The 22768-nt window shown below is 39.6% G+C and overlaps 1 protein-coding gene across 7 annotated transcripts in view; it reads right to left on the reverse strand.

The window, feature by feature from the left end:
- Window positions 1-22768, reverse strand: part of SLC25A26 (solute carrier family 25 member 26) — a 185534-nt gene that overhangs the window by 104085 nt on the left and 58681 nt on the right. Inside the window, exons 7-8 of one of the 7 annotated variants that reach the window (XR_009761539.1) lie at window positions 16827-16902; window positions 16103-16189 (exon numbers count right to left, since the gene is read on the reverse strand). The exons of the other annotated variants lie outside the window; for them this stretch is intronic. The gene's annotated coding sequence lies outside the window, so the exon portion shown is untranslated. Of the gene's footprint in view, window positions 1-16102; window positions 16190-16826; window positions 16903-22768 lie in introns of those variants that run through there. 7 annotated transcript variants of the gene reach the window in all.

Consider the following 22768-nt stretch of genomic DNA (forward strand, 5'->3'; position numbering starts at 1 on the left):
CACAGTTGCCCTCCCCAGTCCTAGCCTTCTTCTGATTTCTTGACTATTGTCTCCATTTTGGTTAATGACTGTAGTGATCGATCAGCTGTAGCGCAGGGAGCTTCAGCGGCCAAGCGCTGTCAGCTGGAGTGTGGTGGCTGGAGCTCCCCACGCTACAGCTGATCGAAGCCTGCTGCTGCACCGGCGCAATCAGCTGGAGCGCACAACAACTGTAGCACGGGGAGCTCCAGCCGCTGCACTCCAGCTGATAGCGCTTGGCCCCTGAAGCTCCGTGCGCTACAGCTGTAGCATGCTACAGCTGATCATGCCAGCGCAGCAGTAGGCTTCACTCACTCACTCTCTAGATGGGCTATGTTCCACTTTTCAGCAATTTTCACTTTTCGGCGGAGGCCTAGAACCTAGCCTGCCATATGAGTGGAGCCCTACTGCATCTTTGTGAGCAAGGCTTTTCAAGGATGGTGACCTTCAAAACAAAACAAAAAACCAGTTTAGACATAGGAAATGAACTGTGAGTTAGCCTAATATCCCCCCTCACTGGAATGAACAAACATACCCAGGTGTCCCACTGAAATTGTGAGCAAGACTTTAAAAAGAAATCATTGGTTCTCAGCTTTTTGGCTAAGATCAAGTATAAAAATCACTGGTAGTAGTGCTAAGGTAACACTATGTGTATTGCCCTGTGAATTGCCATTTTAGGATTAATAATGTGCATTATTAGCAGTATTAAGTATAAATTAAAAGTGAAAATTGGTAAGTGGGTCCTATGTTGCAGGTTGGGAGTCAGAGGTGGGTCTGGGTTTTGGACCAGTTGAAGACTACTGGTTTAAAGATATTAGAAGCAGGAGACTAGCTGGAAAGACAGTTGGATTATTGAACAAGGAAGTCAAAAGGTGCAGTAAAGAAGGGAAACTGCAGAAAAGATGAATTATTTGCATCTGTCTTCACAGAGGAAGGAGGTGTAAGGAACTAGGCAAATAGTGGTGACAGAAGACAAGGTGTTGGGCCTCAAGAACAATTTTAAAATGGACAATATCACTGAGTACGGCATCCACCCAAGAGTTCTTAAAGAACTCAAATGTGAAATTGCTGATCTTCTAATAAAAATATGTAACTTTGTCCCTAAGATTAGCCTCCATACCTAATGTTGCACCCATTTTTAATGGGATCCAGGGGGAATCCAATAAATTACAGCCATCTGTTCTGGAAACAATGGTGGAAATTTTTATTACAGAGAATATTACCAAACATATAGAAGAACAAGTCTTGCTGAAGCAGAAACAGCATGGCTTCTGCAATGGAAAGGCTGCACTAACTTTTAGAGTTCTTTGAGAGTGTCAACAAACATATAGACAGAGGTGTTCAACTTGACACTGTGTACTTAAGACTTTCAAAAAGCTCACTTTCATCAAAGAGTCAAGAGTAGCTTTAGCCATCATGAGATAAGAGGAGAGGTCCTCTTATGGACCAGTAACTCGTTAAAGAACAGGAAGTCAGAATAAATGAACCATTCTCCCAATGGAGGGATGTAAAAAGTGGCACCTCCCCAAGGATCTGTATTAGGACTTCTGCTGTTAAACTGGTGAATAAATTATCTAGAATTAGGGGTGAATAGTGAGGTATCAAAGTTTGCTGACGATACCAAATTGTTCAGGGCAATTATAACAACAACAACAAAAGGAATTGTGAAGAGTTCTAAAAGGATATCTACAAACTGGGTGAATGGACAGTAAATGGAGAATACAATTCAATGTGAGTGTAAAGTGATGCACATTGGGGCAACAAAAAGAAAGAAAAAGAAAAAATCCTAATTTCACATATAAACCAATGGGGTCTAAACTGGTAGTGAGGATAGCTCAATGAAGATGTTGAGCCAGCATGTGGCAGATGTGAAAAAGGCAAATTCCATTTATTTATTTATTTATTCATAAAGTATATCAAGGCACTATACAACATACAATATATAATAAAATCAGTAAAAATATCCATAAAAGCATAAATAAAAATATCATTAAAACATGAGTAGATACTGGCTGGTTAAACAAAGAAATTCATATTGTGAAGGCCTGTCTAAACAATGCCCTTCTCAGAAGATGTCTAAAAGAAGGGGGGACAATATGCTCTCACAAGGGATAGTGATAGCCACCAACTCGGATAGCTTTAAAAGAGGATCAGAAATATTCATGGAGGAAAAGGCAATCAAAGGCTCCCTCCACAGTCAGAGGCAGTATACCTCTGAATGCCAATTGATGGGAACTGCATGTAGGGAGAGTGCTGTTGTGCTCACATTTTGCCTGCAGGCTTCCCATGGGACCTGGATGGCCACTATAAGAACAGAGCGCTGGACTAGATGGGCCTTTGGTCTGATCCAATTGGGCTCTTTTTATGTTTCTTATGAAAATTGGCAATTGATTATTAGATAGGCGGCTTACAGTTGGCCTCAGGCTTCATCAAGTTTCTCCATGATTATAGAATTCCCACTGCCAAACACTATTCTAACCACAACAGTTCACCTTGTGGAATTCACTTGACAGCATCACATTTGTAAAATGGATTCTTAGTACAGAACTGTTTGGTCTTAGATTGCTGGGATTTTAACTCTGGCACACCACTGAATAATCATAATTACCAAACAAAATTCTTGCCTTTTACATATCTCTTCAACCACATTTCACAGAGCTGGCACTGGATGAAAGGAGATATGTCCCCCTCACCACTTTAACTTCAATTATTTAGAGACACAGAAAGACAAAGCAAACAAGCTTAATCCTTCCAGCTTTTCAACAGTTGGTGAACGCCTGTCTGGTAAAGATTTTAAATTGCCACCTGACAAATAAAGACTGTAAAAGTTAATATTTTCTCCCAATCCTAAGCGGCTAAATGGTTGAGGAAATAACCAAATCAAATGGAAGGAAGAGCAGACATATTTCTTTTGGCACACAATGTATTTCTCTCTACTTGCCCTGTACCTTATAGAGTATTTGCTTTGCGTTACTGGAAACTTTACTGAAAGGTCAAAATGAATCCACTGCATAAGCAAACTAAGCTAGCAAACTCTTTGAAAAGAGATACATTCATGCACCTCAAAAACAGCCAAATTAAACAAACTAAAGTTAAATACAAAGATGATTTGGGTTGCTGTCACATGAGATAGGGAAGAATCAGTGCATTCTACATATTGGTCTCTGCATGAAGCACTCACACTGCATGTCACATTAGATTACAGCATCATGGAAAAGCAAGTGCCTCCATCTCCTTTTGCCTTGAGTTACTGGTCCAGCAAGTTTAAAACTGGGCCACAACCATATTTATGACTCAGACCTAAATAGTTCTTTAGAAAACTCAATTAACATTTTGGCACTGCTTGGTGAAATAATTTGCACATGCCATGAAACAAATTATCTCCATTTGGTGACTTAGCACATTGATATATTTGGATTACAGCCCAAGATGAATGTATCTAAATTCATGAAATATTCAAACAAAATGTTTTTTTAATTAAAACTAGTCAGCATGAACCAATCAGTACAAAGGGCCTCTAGCATTTGCCAAGGTCACAAGGTCTTCATGCTGTAAAAAAGGTGGGCATTAAGGACCATGGGCATTAAAGACCATATTCCCTTTGTGGCTAAACATTGAGGGCTATATCATGAGCAATGTGGATTAACTAATACAGAATTAAGACTGCCGTTTCAATTTTCACAATGGCTACCTCAAAACAGAATTCCCAGTCTTACATAGGTCTATTCAGAACCAAGTTTCATTGGGTTTGATGGGATTACTCTCAAGTAAGTATTCAGATTATTTGTTTTATTTTTTAGTAAAACAGACCAATAGAGCTACAGTTCTGGAAAGCAAGTAAAAGTACTTCCTTTCTCAATTTAATGTCCTTACACACATACACAGCAGAAGGCTATCAATTTGTTCTTAGATAGCTGGGGTAGGGGTTCTCCAAGTCATACAAGCAATCATAGAATCATTTTTATCAAATGCAATGCCAACCTAGAAAGTTGGGGAGGGGAGAACATTTTTAAAAAAGGAAAAATATGGAGGAACCCAACAGGACAGAAGGAGCTTTAAGAGGTGTCAGGTCCACACAAACTGAGGTTGGGGGACATGTCGCATCTAGGCTGTAGCTTGCCCAACTGTGCTATAACAGGAGAACTGGATGTTACTTGTCTGTGCCCCACAATTTAGGCAATGATATCTAACTGCATGCATGAACAGGGGCAAAACAAATATATCACACAGTGTCATATAGGAGCAGTAGTGGAAAAGCAAAAAATCAAATTTTAACAGGAGTGTTAAGTTCACACAATTAACTGGGTATCTCCCAGCTATTTAATAAAATATTTATTCATTTGTTTTCTGTATTCTATTTGTATTCTATTCATTCATTTAGCTCTCTGTGTTGCCTGTGCTGTGTTCTTTTCTTTTTCAAAACAGTGTTACTGATTTTCACCATATTGATTTGTCTTAACTCACAATGTCAATTTGTTACAGATTATAAATTATCTGACATCTAAATAAATGTTAATTTTAAAAAAAACACCATGAAAATTACAATGGCTAGACTCAGTTGTCAATTTGCTAAAACATTTGGTCATTATAAAACTACAATCAATCAAGATGAGAGATGCATTTTAAGACGTTCCCCAGCACATTGGAACCCATTTTGTTTGATCTTTTTTTGTCTGATCGTTTGGGATGCTAGAGCAAAGAAACCTTGTATGACCCCTCAGACCTCCTTACACTTATACACATTTTCACTACTCTGTACTTTCCCATGAGTTCAAACCTCTTTTCCCAGAACCTCCTCACAAAAAAGTTATCAAAATCCCAAAGTCTTTAAAAACACCACAAAAACGAAGTTCTACAGCCAACCTCTTTTTTTTGTTTTGCAGTTTTAAGCAATGCCATAACATTGCTAAATATGCGCTTTGTAAATGCAGAATTCAAGATTGTTTTTCACAGTATGCCAAAGCTCTCCAGCAATAAGCAGACAGTAGATAGCCTGACTTCTGTTGTTTATGCTCTGATGACCTCTAAGTTAGATTACTGCAATGTGTTCTACATGGGGCTGCCGCCTTTGAAGGCAGTTCGCAAACTGCAGCTGGTGCAGAATTCAACAGCCAGAATGCTCACCAGGACAAGACAGTTTCAGCACATAACACCAATTCCAGTGCAACTGCACTGGCTACTAATTAGTTTCTGGGCTTAATTCAAAGTGCTGGTTTTGACCTATAAAGCCTTATATGGCTCAGGACCCCAATACCTCAAGGACCATTTCTCCCTATATGTACCAAACCAGAACATGTGCTGGGCATCGGAGGCCCTTGTTCGTGTGACCCCTCCAAAGGAGGTGCAGATAGTGGCAACACGAGAATGGGTCTTCTCAGTGGCAGAACCCCATTTGTGGAACACTCTCCCTAGAGAGGTACACCTGGCACCATCTTTATCCATCTTTAGGCGCCAGGCAAAAACAGTTCTCTTCTCCCAGGCATTTGGTTCTTAATTCTAGAAGGCTTTTGGAGGCTTCTGTTGTGTAGCCTTCCTAAGAAGGATTGCTTTACCGCTTTATATACTGTTTCTTTAAAAAACTATATCTAAATATTAATCTTTTACTTTTAATTTTTACTAACTGCAAGTCACTTTGAGTGCACATAGTTGTGTAGAAAAGCAACTGATAATTTTAATAAATTAATTAATAAATGAATGCTTGAATCATGATCCTGTATAAGAGGCTGCCCAGCCCTGAAAGAGGCCCAGTGCCTGGCTTATGGGACTAGGAGGTGTGGCTTCTTACATCACAATAGGACTGTAATGGATGACGCTGTATTTATCAACCCTTTCCTTACTATACAGATATGAAAGGGACAAAAGCCTTTGTGGGACAGGAGTTGGCACTCCTACCCTGCAATGAAAGAGAGGCACAGCAGCAACAGACAGACATATACAAACAATGCAAGACATAATAAACTGACAGTGGAATTTTCCCTACCATATGTGGTGTAAGTTGAAGACTTGGGGGAGACGGTGGAACAAAAATGTTATAGCTGTACAATTTGGAAGGAAAACATATTTATGCCCAATAGATCATGGAACGTATTCATCCTGGCCTGCAGACTGCACACATATAAGATTGTGATGCCAGATCAGCAAGATTGGATTACTGACATAAGGACAAAATTTATGCAACATGAATACAAAAGTGATATTTCTGTACTTTAAAAGTCACACTGGTAATTAGATGAGCAAGATATGAAATGGATGAGTTAATATCTGCGTTCTTTCTCCTTTTATCAAAAGTAACCTGAGGGCAGTGTTTTGAGAACTTCATCTCTTGTGACACTGTTGCAGAATGTATATTTTAGGAATATACTTGGATTGGTTGCCTGTATATGCATTTTGTATGTGCACTGTCCATGTTGTTATTGCTTTGCTTCTTAATAACACTTCAGAATATGTCCACACTATGGCCTCCTGATGGGATTCCAATCACATGGGCGAAATCATGACTGGTCCTACCCACATGGATGAGTGATACACACACTTCTCAGCAGCAAGGGATCATATCACAGAAATGCAGTTTCATGTCAGAGTATATGTGTGTATTTGAAATGGCTCCAGCCAAGCTTATCAATTAGTGAAAACCTGTTTTGCAGAATCGTTGTGTCCATTGTTTTGTTCATAAATGAACAAAAATCACATACAGGCCTAATTCTGGACATAAAACTAATATGGAGGATCTATTTCCAAATTACTGAAACCAAAGCCTAAGGTTTGGCAATATTGTTGTGTTCAATCATTTTGTTCATAAACGAACAAAAATCACATGCAGGCCTAATTTTGGACATAAAACTAATATGGAGGATCTGTTTCCAAATTACTGAAACCAAAGCCTAAAGTTTGGCAATATTTCAGTAGCAGACCAATTTTACCCACTTTCTCCCGCCCTTAGGAGAAACACTTGCCATTTTAGCAAAGGCTACAGTACATGTCATCATATGGTTTACAGATTCAGATTGAGATTGAGAGCTTGAATTTGCTTTAAAACAGCTTATCCTTAAGAGATAGTATAAATAAAACATCTAGTGAGTGCTAATGCTAATTTCTTCCAGTGGAAAACATACACCTCACACATGGCAACATTCTGTTTCTAAAGGCAGTGTGTACTTCAACCAGTGATGGCCAACAGATGGGTGCAAGCTGGTAGAGCTCAGCCAGTTGGTCTGTGGCAAAAGAGATTAGTCCTTACTAGAGGGTGGGAAACTCTGCAATCACTTTTCTCAGATGTTAACTTTCTAGCAGAAAGCAGCTGAAAGATTCAGCACATATAAAAATAGACTATTTCACACAAGAGGAAAATGAATGATAGACAAAGCCCTAGGAGCAAGGATGGGGAAGCTCAGGCTTAGGGGCCAATTGTGACCTTCCAGGCCTTTCCACGCCACACCCCCTTACCAACCCTGCTTTGCACCCTCCTTAAGTGTTTCTGCCTGGTGGAAGGTATCAATGAACCCTGACAATGCTTCTTACGTGCATGGATGAAGGCCAGAAAGGGTGTATGAATGTGTGTAAGAACCGCTGGCATGTGGCCCTTGGAAGTTTGCAAAAAAGAGAACACAGCCCTCAGGCTGAAAAAGGTTCCTTTCCCCTGCTCTAGCTATATGAAAATAGAGCTCTTTCAGATACTTAGGCCCAGCTTCTCTTTTCTAGGTAGGAGGAAAATATATTTTTCCTGTGTCAACAAAAAGCAACAACAGTAGCCTTCTCTTGAAACAAAAAGAATGATGTGAATCACATTGCAAGAAATCAGCTAAATACCATACAACTATGTGTACTTTCTATTGTACCCTTAATTCTTTAAGACAAAGGGGGGAAAGACAGCAAAACATGCAAGCCAGCATATATTTGCCTGAAAATAAAACAAAATATACTTGGATGTCCCCACCCCTTTGGCTCTCACACTGCTCAAACTCTTGAGGCCCCAAAAAGACATGCCATATTGCTTATACTCAAATTGTTGTTTTTGGCCATCAAAGTATTAGTTATGCTGCAAAAGAGTGATACTGTCATTGTTGACATTTGATCAGGATGAAATCTGATGAATATTTTCAAAATGTATACTGGTTCAATTGTAATTAAAAGGAACGTTGTTAGTTAGAAGAAACTAAACTTTAAGAAGGAAAAGGAAAGGAAATTCTTCAAAGAAGAAAATCTTAGGAGAGAAGGAGCCATGGCAGACTGTGTTGCGGGGATCAGTTTGCATGTAATGCTAAACCATGGTTTAGTGCTATGTGCCAGAGCAGGAAGGCATCACTGTGAGTGTTGGCGTCATGCACTCACTCCTTCTCTCACGGGACCAGGAAGAGGATTTCTGAAAACTTGCATTTCAGTTTCCACAAAAATCAGTTCTGGTTAGTTTAGCAAGCCATCTTCATAACCCACAGGGATCCAAGGAGGGGGATGGGAGGGGACAGATGAGGATCATCATGAGACTCTTCTGCAGTTATAAGGAACATCATCACAAGGTTAGTACTTCTTATTCATCCAATTTTGTGGGGTAAAAACCTATACCAGAAACAGTTTTCACTGTGCAATTTATATATTATTTGATTTATATCCCGCCCTTCCTCTCAACAGGAGCCCAGGCGGCAAACAAAAGCACTAAAACACTTTAAAACATCATAAAAACAGACTTTAAAATACATTAAAACAAAACATCTTCTAAAACATTTTTAAAGTTTTTAAAACATCTTTTTTTAAAAAAAAAAGGCTAAGAACATTTTTTTTTTAAAGGTCTAAAAACATATTAAAAAGCAATTCCAACACAGATGCAGCAGACTGGAATAAGGTCTCAACTTAAATTTACACATAAGTAGACCTACAGGAATTCTTTCTAGGACATTGTCACAAATTGTCACCCATACAACATCCCCAAATTTCATCCAGTTACCACTTACTGTTTTCTTTCTGGAAACAAAAGATTACCCAAGGGCATAAAATGTCCCAGAAATGTATTGACTTTTGTCATTGGGGTGTATCTTTACCCCAGCCAATGTTAGTGGGTTGGGGTAGTAATAACCCCCAAAGTTTTTTCATAGAAATTGGTCAGGGACAGGTCAACAAAGAGCACTGGAGTCCAATTTCCCTGCCCAAGCAAACAAGCTTGCAGTCACATGACAAAGTAAATTTGCAATAACATCACCAAGGTCCCATTGTTGCAGAAGGACACATCTTTGGCTCTTGGAATAAAAGAAATGGCTTCTACAAGCAAAGTAAATTTTATTTTACAAATGGTGGGAATTATGAATGCCCGGGAAGTGTTATGAACACCTCTCCCATCCCCTTTATGGCATTCAAAGGAGAGAAACCCCTTTCTCTGCCCAAGCTATCCCCCCACCAAAAAAGCCCATTTTCTGGAACAAGCTAGGATGGGATGGGAAAGGAAGTAACAAATCTGCATCCATCCAGATCTGATTCCAAGCACCCCCTTTATGGCATTCATGAGAGAGAAATCCTTTTCTATGCCCAGGCTATCCCCCCCCTCAAACTCATTTTCTGGGAGAAGCTAAGGTGGGAAAGAAAGAGAAGTAATTAATCTGCATCCATCCAGACATGATGCCAAGCATTCCTTATGGGGTGGGTGGGTGTACTTTGAAATGCACAGGGCATTCTCTTTAAAGGGTGACATGTACCTTGGCAAGCAGCCTTGAGGGACACAGGAAACCCCACTTCATTACAATATTGTTACCAAGCTGGTAGAACCATGATATAACAATGGTAGGAATGTAGTTAGGGACAACTTCTTCACCAGCATTGAGTTGGCTGAACATTTGCTTCAGAAAGATCTTACTCTTCTGGAATAACTGGATGCTGCCACCTTTGCAATAGGGTACAGGATTAGAAAAGTAGCAAACAATACAACAGCAGTCCACAGCACAGGAGAAAAGTGTGGGGGTGTCAATAGGTTGGCACAAACTATATAATGTTGGGGACATTTCTCTAACCAAAGCCAGTTTTCTTGCATGTTTCTTAGTGGTGTTAAAAAACCCACAAAACCATTAATCTTAGTTCTCATTTGGAATAAAGTTTTTCCTAGACAGTTTACAATATTTTCTATAACATTTTGATGTTAAAAGATACGGGTTTTTGTTTGTAATTGAAGATAAAAATCATAGCTTATTAAAGAAACAGAAATCGTGTTGTTTACTGATGATGCAGGGGAAGGGGCAAACGTTCACTGCACAGAAAAATTCTATCTTCCCTGAATAAGTGTTTTCTGACTCTGGGTGTTTTGGTATTGTCACACATACTTCATCAGACACTACAGGCACAAAATTTACCTGGGATCAAGTTATCAGCCCACCACACATTGGAAATCTCATTGGGGAAGAAAAACACCCCCAAAAATCATTAATGGAATTTCTTCTCAACATAGGATGAAGCGGTGCTACTTTCATACAAACAAATTGGAAACTAGTTTCTATCAGGCATAATTAGAAAAATAAAAATATTCTGTTATATAGAATTGGCTATTACAGGTCTGGTATATCATATCTACTATTAGATATGATATTGTGTATGCTCCAGGTGAGAGATAGGGTGGGATGCCTGCTTATTTGTTTTGTTCCCTTTGCTGGAGGGTGGGTATATCAAGGGCGGACTGTATTGTGGTCTAATTGTTGTATATTGAAGTCTGCATAACCTGATATATTGATTTTTTTTTATTCTAGCAGAGTGTTACTACATATAAGATGTGTCTTGCAGGGAGAAAACTGAAGGAGGGGATTGTAGTGCAATCTATCTCAGTGATAGAGGGGAGGGATAGGCATGGTAGAAGGAGATGTCAGAGGGGTTATAATAGGTGCTTGCACCTGGTATCCCTCTCTGGGATCTCCCCTACATTTTATACTAATGGATACTCGACCACTCTCCCCAACAGTCTGATGGTTCTACTGCTGAACGCCAGGTCGGTCTGTAATAAAACCATGCTTGATCTATGATCTGATCATGGATGAATTGGCCAACCTGGCGTGTATCACCAAGATACCCCCTGGGTGGGGGAGCTGCGTGACCCAGATCTGACTGAGATCTGCACACCTGCGTATTCGGTATGACATCAGCCCAGGCTGGAGGGGCAGGGGGGAGTTGTTGCTGTAGTCCATAGACGTTCACTCCCCATCACTGGGGAACCCCTCTCTCTTGGAGCAGGACTGGAGGGCCTGCAACTGATGTTGGTTCAAAGAGCCAAATTAGGGATGCTGTTGGTGTACGACTCACACTGCTGCTCAACAGCCTCCCTGACCGAGCTGAGGTTGTCTTGGGTGTGGTGTTGGAGGAACCCAGAACAGTGGTTTTGGGTGACTTCAACATCCATGCTGAGGCCACCTTGTAAAGAAGCAGCAAACTAGAGCCTAATCAGCAACAATCTGCATGAAATCACAACACAAGGTCCACAGCACTCCAGCCCTTTGGCAATCTTCATTGTGAGATTACAAGGGGCCGGGGAAGAAGGAATAGCCACCATACTCCCCCTCCTTTTTTTTACAAGTTCATTCTTCATGCCATGATATAACATTCATAACACCAAAAAAAGGCTCTTTTCTACAAACTAGTTCAGTCACTGATTTGTGCTGAAATAATTATCTGAAGAAATTAATAACAACTAAGTCATACTCAGTGTAGCCCCACTGAAATCAGTGGACATAAGTTAGTCATCATTCACTTGCATTTATTGATTTTAATGGGTCTACTCCGAGTACAAGTTACTAAGATACAACCTATACTCTGCAGACATGATTTATATATGTTTAGACTAGATGTCCAGACTTCTTGAGATGGAGGGGTGGGCAATTCTCATCTACAAAAATTATTCCATCACTCTTTCCAAATTGCAGGAAGTGAACAGTTAAATTCTTGAATGCTGAAGTTCAAATGAATTATCAGCATAAATGGATGAAAAGCGCCTCTACACAGATAAACGGAGGGGGGGGAAGAGACAGCTGATAAAGCAAGCATCAAAGACTTGTAAAGCAAATGACCCTTCACTAAGGAAAAGCAAAGTAGTCCTAGCTGAAGCCCAAATGCTCTACACAAAGAAAATAAAGACCCTGATGACTAAATTAACAAGCATGCACATTTTCTAATCCTTACAGAAGCAGAGTATGGTACTGTACACTTGCAAAGCTCTCAAGAACTGAAGCAAGGCCTCGTATTGCTAATTTCTATCATCAACTTTTACAGGGAAATACCACCATAGCGTAACATTTCCCTGGAATTCTTTTGTGATTAGATACATTTAACACCACATATATTTCTGTTTGCCTTAGCAACCCAGTGGATTAGAAACATTTTGTTCTAATGTTCTGCAGACCACTTATGTTAAAATGTACCTCAATACTATTCGTATTTCTGTATTTTTGTGATGATCAATGGTTTTTAGCAAATAAACTTGACTGACTGACTGATTGACTAGATAGAAAGATGATCTCACCTTTGGTGCACCTTCAGTGAAATATGAACACAACAGTAGAAAATTCAGCTTTACATAACCTTGGAATTTCCCTGCCATTCACTCAGCTGATAAGATTTTCCTGTAACAATACCTCACACTTCAAATCAATTTTATATTTTTAAAAAAGAGAAAATGTGTTAATAGTTAAATTATTCCACATGGTAATACTTCCTTTTCCCCACAATACAACAGATCTATAAGAATTAGAAGATTACAAGGAAGAAATCAGTTTCATTTAGTTACAGTTACACAGGCAAGCAAAATATTAAAATATTAAGTTAAAACCAGAAGTACAACTATTGATTTCAGCTATCAAAAATCCATGGTTGTACTTCTCTTGTACCACCTGGGGTATACACCTTACATCATGGAAAAATCACCATCCTTACATCATGAAAAAAAATTCCAGGGATTCTGTCAAGGAAATGATTTCATGCACTTTTCTCTTTATCAAAGCAATTTCCTAGACCTTATAAGCTATAAAGTTTTCCAGTGTTCAGTTTTCACTGTCTGACATGTTCCTTTGTCCGTCCTTCAAGATCTCTTTTTATGCCAACCTCACGCTATTGCTTATCCATACTTTTCTTTCTGCTATCACTCCTTCCCATAATTTAAAAAAATAAAAATAAAAAATCCCTCCCCCCAAAACCACACCCATATTCCACATTCAAACAAAGACCACTAAAGACAGCAGCTTTATAACTGCATTAGTAATTTTTAGGATTGATTTTCCATTACTTGTACTGGAGATTTTTTCCCAGCCAATTTCTGAAGGAGAATACTCAATGGGGCTGGGGGTGGGACAGTAGAAATAAAATGATAGCTGAGGAAAATGACAGTTGGGGGTGGGCAGACACAAAAAACTGGGGCTGAGAGAGAGAGAGAGAGAGAGATCTGGCCCTTAGCCCTAGAAGAGAACTGAAACAGTCCACGAGAAAGCCCTCAGAGGAAACCCTCCAAAATTAAACCCAGCGACATGAAGAGCTGGCTTGCTTAAACATATAATAAATGTCCAGGAAAGAAAGTCAGTCTGAAAAAGAACTTGGGCACTGGGAGACAAGATGTAAGTCCCACTGAGCCCATCTTTCACTCTTTCTACCTTATTTTGAGGACAAACACTTCTCTTTTTCAGTCCTCTTTCTCTTTTCTCACTTTACCTCACACCACATTACACACACACACACACACACACACACACACACACACACACCAGGGTCTTTTCTAAAGTCTGTCCCCTTCCCCTCCCCCGCTCCACATGAGATGGAAATGAAGCTAGCTGCCAAGCATAGCATGTGTGAGATGAATTTGTTCCGAAGCTGAAAAGAATTCTCACAAGACTCCTAAACGTTTTTTCTACTTACACAGTTTTCCCCCAGCTGCCCACCTGGTTATTACTTTGGAGACAATGCACTGTGGTATTTGTGGTGCTTATCATTAAAAAAAAAAGTTACAATGAACCCAAGTAAGCATATTACTGAAATTTTATTCTGGAGTGGAGTTCTGAACTTTGTCCAAAAAACCCAAATAAGCGTATTACTTAAATTTTATTGTGGAGTGGAGTTCTGAACTTTGTTACAGAAAAGAAAGACCGATTTCTTCTACAAATCAAAATGCAATAGCAACTTTCCCATTTTTAAGGGAATGGTGATCAAACCAGTAAATGATTAACCATTTCAAAAACTGTTTGTGCAAATTATTTGGGCACCATTACTTTAAAAATTAATTAATTTTGTCACATTTCTACAGGATATCTGTACTCAAGGTGAATTAAAGTAAGTGGCCTCAAGTACAGGTTAGGTATAAGTTACAGACTGACTACCGATTAAGTATGACTAACATGAACAATAGTATTCTTTTTCACATTAGTTGTGCATATACTTCCAGACCTTGTTCAACAAATTTGTGCATGCAGCTTACACACGCTGGCACCGATCACCTCTTGGGAATTGGATTCACCTTACCTCCAAAACAGATAACAAGCATTATCAGAGCTAACCACCTGTTAGGAGATACATACATAGAATCCGAGGGCAACTTTACCCAATATAGTACTTTCTTCCATGCTTAGAACACATCCAACACGACACTTGTGCACTGCCGTCCTCAGCTAAGCATAGATATAAGCACAGATAACACAAGGAATATAAATATGGGGAGTTATACACAATGTAACATGATTACACTGTGGTATACCACTGGAATAACAATAACAAAGACAGAACAAAGATTATATCCATCTAGTGGAATTTAGTGGTGTGAATATATCACACCAATTATAACTCACTGGAAATATATATTGTCATGTTTGTTTATATTATATTGATTTTATTATGGCTGATGTCAAAGTCTCCAAAAATTGGAGATTTCAGGGGCAGAAGGTAAACAAAAAATTAGGGCCCTGAATTTCATCATTTACAGCTCCACAACACTCAGAGAAATGGCCCCTCCAAATTTACCACCTGTGAACAGGGCAGCAAAAAACAGGGTGAACCCGACAGAAAGACAGACAAACATTCTCAGCAGGATTTAACTACTAGAGGTATATACCAATGTTATAAAATCCTTGGCCCCAATCCAGAAAATGCTCAAGTCCCACTGAAATTAAATATTGAAACAAACTAAAGTCTGATAATTGCTTCTTCCAGCCAAACCATTTATCAATATTAAACAAGTTGTTATTCTACATATTCAAGTTACCCAATTTTCAAGAATCACACTAGTGTCGTAACACTTTTGGAAACCTTCAGAATCTCAGTGGTGGATTCTTAGTGCACACAATGCACCAATACTGCTATTTAGGAAATGGCAAACTCAGTCCTTAAAGGTCAGCGTGCCTTCAAATGACCAGTTCAATTGCTATAATCAGCATGGGCTTAATCGTTTTCAAATAAAAATAAAATATTGATCAGTCCAGTTCTACCACTACAAGGTAACTACTGATATCAGATAACATATTAAGGAAATTCAAGGAGACAACAAGAACCGATATGGTGCAATGGTCAAGTGGCAGACTATAGCCCTATTTTCACTGACTGCATGGAGTGGGGGCAATCATTACATAGGGTTCCTGATCACGTAGAAGAAGTGATATGCATACAACTGTATGTATGCAGTCTTGCTCACACTTTCTGCTGAACCTGGAAAGGTCAGGCACAGGCTGGCAGTCATAATCCTACACTCCACGCCTCCAGTGGACATGCTTAAAAGGTGAGAATAGGGCTTTATAATTGAGGAGACCTGGGTTCAGTCCCTTTAAAGCCATGAAGGTCACTGTGTCGCATTGGGCCAGTAACACTGTCTCAGTGTTGCCTACCTCGCAGCGGCACTGTAGGGAGAAAGCGGAACCCATGAGCTCCTTGGAGAAGGGCTGGATATAAAATATAATAAATAATCTTAAGAATTTACCATCTTGGCTTTTATACTAGAATGTGGCATAGTGGTTAAGGTGCTGGTCTACGACCTGGGAGACCAGGGTTCTAATCCCCACACAGCCATGAAGCTCATTGGGCGAGTCACTGCCACTCAGCCTCAGAGGAAGGCAATGGTAAACCCCTCTGAATACCGCTTACCATGAAAACCCTATTTGTAGGGTCGCCATAAGTCAGGATCAACTTGAAGGCAGTCCATTTCCATTTACAGCACAGTATAGAGACACATGCACCAGGACCTTGCCTAGTAATCAAAGAGTGAAAAGCTCTTTATTTTTTAAAAAATCTACAAGTACTCCTTGAAATCATAAAAACATGAATAATTTCATTAATAGGTTCAAAGCTGTAACGTAAAATTAGCTCTAAGACTAAAAACGAAACTTTGCAAAACGTGCTTGAAGTATTTTGAGCCAGGCATTAAAACCCATCAGTTATTTACAGATCAAAGAAGCTCCAAGTGTCCTGGAACAATCAGAGTGAGAAATGCCAAAATCTGATTTCATCCATGTCCACATGTTTCTTTGAACTTGTAATTCAGAGAATTGGTCAGTGTATTGAACTAATTATCATGCTCAACGCTTGCCAGTTTTGATGGCTGTGATCCTTTCTTGGTAAGAAAAGGGATGAAGAGAAAAGGAAAAAAGACAGGAAAAAGGTGTAGTCATCTGCGAGAGGGATTTGGGAAAAATACACGTGCAAGGATGTTATCACATATACAAACATACAAAAAAATTTATTATTCCGAAGGAGTGCCAGGATGAACTCACTTTTATACAGATTATGCAACATTAACAAAGTATTCTTCCCGTTAGTCCCCCTAGAAGAGATTACCATTTGCAGAATGTAATGTTTAGAGAAATCTGCTTAAGTGACATACTTACCAAGCAAGAAAGGGCTGATAGTTCTCACAGTCAGACTTTAGCACTTGTACTTATAGCGATATCAGGGATCATACTGCTATTATTCAAGCAGAAATATGTTAAAATTAGACACACTAGAACGTGGAGATGAAATCTGTGTTCATGAGACTACTTCTGTGTCTGAAACTGCACCAGGATACTGTTGCTTTCATTGCTTGGGCAGATCCTATGGAGTCAACTGGCAAGTATAAAGAAGGCAGGAAATTTTGGAACATCAGTTAATAAATTAAAACTTTCCAACACTCCTACCAGGTAGCCAGTCTTATATTTAAGAACTCACATGATTGCTATAAGTGAATAGGAATTCCATGCAGACAAGCAAGCAGGCGGGCAGAGGAGGAGGCTCCATCCCTCTTCTACCAGCCACTTGAATTTCATGCTAGCCACAAAGAACGGAAAGTCTCTTACTCCATAACCATGATGGAAATGCTGCAGGCTGGTGGAAAACTGGGTGATTGCTCCATCCCCCCCTCCATCAGTCTGCTTGATAAAAGCAATGTTTTGTTTTTACCTGCATGGTAGGAGGTTAGTAGCCTGCATTACCATGCTTGTCATGGAGGAGGGGGCTTCCCCTTCTCCACGGCAAGCAAGGTAATGCAAACTATTACTTTTTTTTTTTTTTGCAGGGTTGTAATTTTTGTGGGCTTAGTTACAAGGCTACGTGTGGCATTGGCAACCCATGAGAGATTTACTACCTCCAAATATTAACTTTCCAGTTGAACCAATCTAGATGAGCCTTCCCCAACTTTGCGCCCCAAATTTTATTGGGCTATAACACCCATCATACCCAGCCATCATGGTCAATGGCCAGTGATGATGGGAGTTGTAATCCAACAACATTTGGCAACTCCAGGACTGTCTAGAAAATCTAGATACAGGAAGGGACCAAGACAAATCTTTGCAGTAGAATTCATCAGCCTTGAAGAGAAACATACAGAGAATGTGTAAAAGTCAGAGAAAGGCATGATCAGTATAGTCAGGAATTAACCAAGATATCAAACTATTATTGATAATGTCAAGAAGCCAGTTTTCATCTTGAAAAATCTACCCAATATACTAACAGCACTGCTTGAGATAATTAACAATGGCACAATTCAAATATGCACCGGAAGGTCCATCTCAAATATCCGCTGAAGCTGACAGGTAAGTGTAAAATAAAAAGGGCATGCTTAAATTTCATTTTCAACTCAAAATTTTCACATCAGATTACTTCTGAGAATTGGTCAGACTACTTGAGTAATATATGAAATGCAACAATTTGTTGGCTACAAATTAGTAGCTTCTGAAAAAGCAGCACTTCTCATATATAGCTTAAAAGCCATTTACCATTATTTAGCAACTAATTGGCTACTTAGTGTTAAGAAAACATACTATGGATTGTAATAGAGAAGTGGGGATTAGTTTCAAGAGAATTGTTCATTTGAATTTATGAGTGATTGCTCTGAATGATAACCTAAATTGCTCTGCAGCTTCAACAGCAGCTGGAGACAATAGGTTTTCTGGAAGCAGGCAAACCACTTTATAGGAGGAGGTGTAGCTCAGTAGCAGAGCACAAGGTTTGCAGGCAGAATGCCTTGGGTTCAATCACTAACACCTCAAGTTAAGAGAATTAAGTTAGACAGGAATGGTCTAGATGGACAAACAGGAAGTTGCCTTATACCAGGTCAGATGATAAGTTCTTATGAAAATAGGCATGACGCTTATAGCTCTATATGGAAAACTGCAGCCCACTGACAGTATTAATGATCTCTCAATTTACTTCATAGTTAAAGTAGTGATGACTGGGAAACCACTAATGGCTATGAGGACTGGCTGATGTTCATGGAATCATTTTTGAATGGTTTTGCTCAGTTCTGGCATGGCTGTAGCTCAGTGGTAGAGCATTTGCTTTGCATGCAGAAGGTCCCAGGTTCAATCCCTGGCATCTCCAGGTAGGGCTGGGAGAGAACTCCCTGCCTGAAACCCTGGAGAGCTGATGCCAGTCAGTGTAGACAATATTGAGCTAGATGGACCAATGGTCTGATTCAGTATAAGACAGCTTCCTATATATGTATAGGACCAGTATAAGGCAGCTTCCTTTGTACTTATGTTGCAGAGGGTGGTGATGGAGGGATTGCTAATAGTCTCCACATGTTTCATATAACCACAGAATAGTGGAGTTGGAAGGGGTTTATAGGGCCATCAGGTCCAACCCCCTGCCCAATGCAAGTTTGATATTACTAAGGTCTGTAATGAGGATTTTTAAATGGGCTTCTGCTGCTCTAGGAAAGCATACTATTATTTCATTACATCAAGAAAACTGCCTAGTTTACACATAATGCTAAGCTATGGTTTAGCCTAGCTATGGTTTGCTTGAATGTACAAATCCAGGTCAGAAGATTCAAAGAGGCCAATGGTCTGGGTCATTCAGGTGCTAGGTAATTTTCCCTCCCCATTTCAGGCCCTATTGCCTTTGCTAGCCTGGCAGCAAGAAACAGACAAAATGGAGTATGAGTGTCATATGAGTTGCTTGGCCACCACTGCCTCATAGCACTATTAAAGTGGCCTGACCAAGAAAAGTATCAGAAGCCACAGTCAACCCAATGGTGACCCACAGCCCCAATTAAACTGACACTGCCAATTAGGGTGTTAGAAATAAGACAAATGGAACATTTGGCTGATTTTGATATAATTAACTGTTCCACTGCCTTTTTTTTTCTTCCTCCATCTCCATCCCTTTAAACAAGGGTCTCAAAAAGATTAGCAGTGCTTTGAACTTTTTATGGTCTTGTGCAGCAACTACAGAATGCATGCATAAGCAAATCCAAGATGGCATTTGAGAGGGAGTTCATGTAGCAGCAGCTCCCATGCCACCATTCTTCACAAATCTCAAACAAGGAAACACTGGGAAATTTATCCTTATGGTTTCACCCACCTTTCAGACACTAAATCTCCACCCACCAGGAAAAATATTAAAGAAATTAAGAGACGCTCTCCTACCTATAGCGATTATCAGCTCCCCCCTCCCCCCAATGCATTCGGCTACCCTGTTATAAGTGATACGGTTTCTCATTTAGACATGTTTAGGGCATGGGCTTAATAGACAAATATAAATAATAAATATGGATGTCCCAATTATAGCACATGCACAAGTGGCACAGGAATAGGGATTTGAGCTATGCCTCAACAGAAGCATGAAGGTGTGTGGGCCAGTGTGGGGCATAGGGATCTGCCTACACTGCTCCAGTGTTACATGGGTGCCTGCATCCTGGCTCACCACACTAGAGGTAAAATCACACCAAGGCACAAGGAGCTGCTTGTGTACTGCAGCACACACCAGAGTGGCATTTGCATACTTCGGCTCTGGGGCATGTTTGCAAAAAGGTTTGCCCATCAATGGCTTAGGGAAATATTATGTCTGAATATTTTTAGATTGTAATCCCAAATCAGGCAATCTAAATAGTATTTCAAAGTAAGACAAGAGCAGGTGCAGCTGAATTAGCTTACAGCTGAAGAACTAACGATTTGGAATACTGTTTTATTCACATTCCAGTTTGAAAACTAAACACATAAATCATAGTAATCCACATACAGATCTCACTTGATTTTTTCTAAAGCCTTTAGACAAGCAAACCATAGAGAGTGTGATAGGATTTATTTTCTAGAAGTAACGCTAATTATGTTACTTGAACAGATTTCTCCAAAGTGAAGATAAGACCTTGTGTGGCTAAAGTTTAGCATTAAGCACCTCCAAACAAGAAGCACAGGCATTAGGCACCCTCTAGTGTACTGTTATGAAATTGCCACTCAAACCCTAATTTTTTTAAAGAGTAATGAAAACACACCACTAAAAAGCACTTAAATCAGCTTTTTAATTAAAAATATGAAAGAAACTTTGTTGTCTTATGGTCTAATACCAAGCACAGTCAAATTTTCAATGCTGAAAAAAAATTACCATTAAGAAGGAGAGCCAAAGCAGCTCATTTACAAACACCGTGGACTGAAGATAGATTTTAGGGCTTGGCATGGAAGCTGGGGCTGGGCACTTTCTTTAAAGGGGGGCATAACTATGTGGTAGAGCACATGCTTTGCACATTAAAGGTGAAAAATATTCAGTTGAAGGATATCATTTTGCAGAGCTGGGAATGAAGGAGAAGCCTGTACTGGGATCATTCCTTACCTTGGCAATAACTGTAACATCTGTCCCAATGTAGCCACAGTTCTAAATCAGAGATTGAAATCCCGATGAATCTTTTTTCAGTCTCTGGTTTAGAAGTTAACTATAGTTATAGCTGTTCAGACATCATGATATATCATAATTATTTGTAAGCTGGAAAGGGAGGTGATACACACAGGCAGGAGGATAAGGAGAGGAGCACTTTCCATTGCCAAAATATGGTTCAGCAATCAAGCAGCATGGTCTCTGAATCAATCAATCACCAACTTTATCAATGTTCAACATGTACTTGTTTGCCATCAAATGCGATCCTAACAGATTAAATCTAAATGTAACATTTTAACGCACCATCATAATGAAAATCTGTCTGCACTGGCTTCCTATTTGTTTCCGGGCTAAATTCAAAGTGCTGGTTTTGACCTATAAAGCCCTACACGGCATGGGACCGCAATACCTGGTGGAACGCCTCTCCCAATATGAACCTACCCGTACACTGCGCTCGACATCTAAGGCACTCCTCCGAGTCCCATCCCATCGAGAAGCTCGGAGGGTAGTGACCAGAACCAGGGCCTTCTCGGTGGTGGCCCCCAAATTGTGGAATAGTCTCCCCGATGAGGTACGCCTGGCGCCGATGCTGCTATCTTTTCGGCGCCAGGTGAAAACCTTTTTATTCTCCCAGGCATTTTAAAATGTATTTTAATAATTGTTTTTATAGTGTATTTAAAACAGTATCTTATTATTGTTATATTTTGATGTTGCTTGGTTTTGTTGCTTGTTGTTTTGATTTTTGATTGTTATATTTACTGTATTTATATATCTTGCTTGTTTTATCTTTTATGTACACCGCCCAGAGAGCCTTTCTGGCTTAGGGCGGTATATAAATTAAATAAAATAAATAAATAAATAAATAAATAAAACAATGTCTATTAAAAGGAAGCTTAAGCAAAAAAAAATTCATAGAGCCTGCCAGGGTATTTAAATTCCAAATCTGCCTCTTCAGTACACCCTTCACCTCTATATTCCTCTCTCAATGTTGTTATAGCTGGTCTAAATTACTTGGAAATCCAAAAAATGTTGGTTGCTTGACAAGAGTATAAGGTCCCAATCCTAAAAGCAACCACATGCACGAAGCAAGTGAGGATGCTTTGAGAGATCATTTAAATCTGAACAGAAGAAAGAAAATGGGAAACTTGCCACCAACTTAAATGAAGAGCAAATATTACTCCAAGAAAGAAAATTCTTTTTTAAATCCCATATATTAATAACTTCTTGTGAATATGAATAATACTGTATCACATGGTTAACTTCACAGAAAGCGAAAGATTCTGCCTGTCAATGTAGAAAGCACAATGTACAGTTCTGATCAGTGTACAGTTATGCAATGAAGTGCACCATTCTGGTCGCCTCACCTAAAAAAGGATATTGTAGAGTTAGAAAAGGTTCAGAAAAGGTCAAATAAGATGATCAAGGGGATGGAGTGACTCCCCTATGAGGAAAGGTTGCAGCATTTGAGGCTTGAGGTGACATCACAGAAGTGTATAAAATTATGTGTGGCATGGTGAAAGTAGATACAGAAAAGTTTTTTCCCCTCTCTCATAACACTACAACTCGTGGCCATTCAACGAAGCTACATGTTGGAAGATTCAAGACAGACAAAAGAAAGTACTTCTTCACGTAGCACATAGTTACATTATGGAATTCGCTCCCACACAGGCAGTGATAGCTACCAGCTTGGATGCCTTTAAAA

The sequence above is a fragment of the Rhineura floridana genome, chromosome 3 (assembly GCF_030035675.1).
Source record: "Rhineura floridana isolate rRhiFlo1 chromosome 3, rRhiFlo1.hap2, whole genome shotgun sequence".
Lineage (NCBI taxonomy): Eukaryota > Metazoa > Chordata > Lepidosauria > Squamata > Rhineuridae > Rhineura > Rhineura floridana.